Consider the following 4,153-nt stretch of genomic DNA (forward strand, 5'->3'; position numbering starts at 1 on the left):
GAGGTAAACAGTGGTGCAGTACGCAGTATTTAAGTCTGTGCAGTGGTAATTTTGAAATTTCCAAGTGGTAGTTTAAAATGAGAATATTGTGCTTTATTTAAATTTCGGTTTTTAATGTTTACAGGTAAATGGGGGTGCAGTATGCAGAATTTACATCTGTGCAGTGATTATTTTGAGATTTTCAAGTAGTAGTTTTTAAAGGTATAAAAACTGTGTGTTTATCTATATGTAATTATAATTGTTGCGGCTGTTGGGGTATGATTTGGAAGCATTACTTTTTAAAGCCTGAAATGTGTGTATAGAAGTTTTGTTTATTTCTGGTGGGGGGGGGGCAGTCTTAAAGATAAATGTAGTGTGATATATTTCTATTGTCGTAGCTTTTTCTAGGTACTTTCTGTTTACAGATAGAAAATGTTTGAGCATAGTTTGCACATTGTTGTGTGGAAATGTGTGGAATTTAATGCTGTTTTCAAGAAGTTAGGATATACTGTTTGGGTATTTTTTCCTGTTAGTTCTTGCAAGTCAATGTGCATGTGGTATAAGTCTACCTTTAGAGGGGGAATATTAATAGGTAATGCTGTGTATTTATTATTCTAGTAGGTACATGTTGCCAACCTGCCAAAGCTGTTTCAAGATTGTTTTCATTTATGGTTGTAAATGTGTGCATTTTATTTTTTATGCTGTCTTTAATAAGGTTAAGCTGTCCTGCTTTGCTAGTAATGTGAATATGGGTGTGCTGCTTGTACATGGGCCTGTTTATTGCATTGTTGTGCTGGGTAAATTACTGTTAAAAGTTTATTTTTATTTCTCTTAATTGCTATGTTTTGAGGTAAAAGGGGTCCATGGGGGTCTGCCGTGCATTGTAGTTTATTTTAGCTGCTCTTGCAAGAAGTACTTTTAAAAGGTAAAATGTTTACGTACTTTTTTCCTTTTTTTTTCCTGGATGCTCAGAAGTTAATGCAGTGCATTTGGGATTGTGCTAAAACATGTCATCGTTTCAGGATAGTTTGCTTTTATAATTAGCAAAGTTTGTATTTTGTTTTTAGTGATGTCTTCAATAAATTTACAATGTACTGCTTTCATTATAATCCGATTATGCCCAGTGCTGCTGTTGGGCCTGTTCGTTAATAGAGTATTGTGCTGTGTAAATTAGTGCTATATAGTTATTTACATATATACATCATATTATCATATACAGAAACAACTGCTTCCTTTCACCCCATTCTAGACACACTCTTGCCTCAACTTACCTCCTCTCCCTTGTATGGTTCTCCCCTGCTAACAAACCTGTCATCCTCTCTCACTTCCAAGTTAGAAACCTGCTATAATGAAATATCCAAATTTGCCACTAACTCTAAGCACTCCTCCCATCATTGTGAAGCAGTCCACTGACTACAGTGGCTAGAACTTCCTAACTACTTAGACTACCTTCAATTGATCACAGCCCATAGACTCCTCTTCAACCCTACTAAATGACCAGCTCTTTCCAACATACTTCCCCTCTATCTACCCAACAGACATCTCAGATCTGAAAATCAAAACCTAATCACTGTTCACAAACCAAACCGCTCACATGGAAAGCTACTCCTTTTTCCTTAGACAAAAAATGGAGCTCACTTGCCCCTACCCTGAGGACTATGCAGAATCTAGAAAACTTTTTAAGAGTCTCCTCCATTCATACCTTGCCTCTAAATGGAAATGTACCTGCATCCTTCCAACCTAACCCACCTCCCTTACTCTGCTTCCTCATTGCTATCTCAATAATATTCTCATAGGTTCATAGATTAGTACTAGGCTGACATCCTCTCTCTCTACATTCTCTACTACTAAGCCTTCTTTATATCTACACCTTCATGGATTTTCACCTAGAAATTTTAACTATCACTTTTACTGACACTACTCTAAATGTAACCATTTATTGACTTCAATGTCTTTGTATGTTTTATATGCTACTAATATGTCATTGTGATATTATTAGCTATTAGACTAGGTTATTTTGATAATCTCTGCTTGTCACTATTATGTATACATTCTATCGTATTTGCATTGTGGAGCTTTTCTCCTTGGGGCCTCCACAGAAAACAGGCTATCTTAGCCCAGTGGACTTCCCCGGTCATCAAACTGGAAATAAATTTATTTTCTTAATTGCTGTGGTCAAAAGGTAAATTGGGTCTATGGTGTCCGCTGTGCATTCTCATTCATTTTAGAGTGGCTTTTTGGTAAAGTGAAAATGTGTTTAACATTATTTTCTTGAGGGGCGGGGGCATGTTCAGAGGTAAAAATGCATTTCATTTTCTACAAGCTGTGTTAATGTCACAGTTTTCAATGGACAAAATGCCCCCTATATTACCTCATTTACTATTTTACCTTTTTTTAAATGGTTTGTAATGTTAATTCTCTTCTGCTCCATTCCTCAGGTCTTTCATTTAATTTCGAGGAACAGCCTTTTCGGATATTTGGCCATTCGACATTTAGAGTTTTTGTTTATTTAACAGGGACTCTGTTTTTCTAGCCAGTTCTGTCATATGCCAGTGTTTTTCTAGCCAGTTCTTTCAAGTGCCAGTGTCTGTATTCATACATCTAAAACCCCTTTTTCCCATTTTTGCACATGGGGTCATCAGGGACATCATTTAACAGTGGCAATCATCTAGAGCCAAGGCCAGTTCGTTCTCAGGTCTTCAGTGAATCTATATCAAAGAAGAACGTTAAACTGCTTTATGTTTCATATGCCAATGTTTTTATGATTATCAGGTGCCAGCGTTGTCACCTCACAGTAAGACGTTGTCCTGTTCGATTCTCAGCTAGAGTGTCTTCTGTGTGGAGACATGCGTGAATGAGCGTACCTTCATTGAAGGTGGTGCGTCAGGGCTGGCAACTTGGCACGTAACAATCTACTGCCAATCATTAGCGGACCGGAGTTCCGCTGTGGCGACCCCTAACTGGGAAAAGCTGAAAGACACAACAACTCTTTTTCAAACCAATGATTTCACATGCCAGTGTTTCTAGCCAGTTCATTCGTGCACCCACTAACACAGTTTTGCTAAATATGTTGCATATCAGGTAAGTACAGATTCAAGAATGAAGAGAGTAGCAGCTTCATCACAGTCAACCAGCAACAAGAGAATGTGCAAGTGGCGGGATATTTGGAAAACGTAATTCAACTGGATCAGGAAATGCAGTGATGTAAAAGCATTCTGCAGGTACTGCAAGGAAGAATTTCTAGTGATCCGCGGTGGAAGAAAAGATATCGCACAACATGAGGCAACTGAACAACATAAGACTGCTATTCTTCAAGCAAAATCCAGTCACCTGATGACAAAGTGGGCAAGGAACACAAACATTGAGGGACCAGAACTTAGGATCATTGCAGCAGAAGCCTCTGAGGTGTTCCATGCTGTTAAGCACAATATTCCTATAACAGTTTGGACTGTGCAGTAAAGTTGACCAGCCAGTTGTACAGTGACTCGGACATTGCAAAGAAACTATCTTGTGGAAGAACCAAGACTGAAGCCATAATCAAAAATGTTTTGTGACAGCACTCATTGGAATGCCTCTTGCATGACCTTCAAAAACCAGGCACTTCATTTGGAATTTCATCAGATGCTTCCAACAAGGGGAACATAAAATTATTTCCACTTGTTGTGAGGTGTTTTTCTAAAGAAGAAGGGGTGGTGAATGACTTTTTAGACTTCTATGAAGACCCTGATGAATCTGCACAGGCTATATCACAGCAAATTTTGAACATTATGGAAAGGCACTCCTTGCCCTGGAACAGCATTTCAGCATATGGGGTTCATAATGGCAGTGTGAACCATGGGAAGAAATCTGGTGTGTATACCAGATTAAAAGAAAAGTGGCCAACACTCCAGAAGGCTAACTGTGTTTCCCACATCATTCACAATGCAGCCAAAAAAGCTGCAGCACAACTACAGTATGATGTGAAAGTATTTGTAATGAAACTTTTCAGCCATTTCTTAGGTTCTGCCACAAGAAACAGAGACTTGAAAGACTTCTTTGAGTTTTGTGGCATGGGATTTGAGAGTCTGTTAAGGCATGTGCCAACAAGGTAGCTGTCACTACTGCCAGCCATTGAAAGAATAGTAAAAAACCTCCCAGTCCTCCACTGCTATTTCCTCTTCCAGTGAGAAGAGGA

The sequence above is a fragment of the Protopterus annectens genome, chromosome 14.part0, assembly GCF_019279795.1.
Source record: "Protopterus annectens isolate FY-2018-M chromosome 14.part0, PAN1.0, whole genome shotgun sequence".
Taxonomy (NCBI): Eukaryota; Metazoa; Chordata; order Ceratodontiformes; family Protopteridae; genus Protopterus; species Protopterus annectens.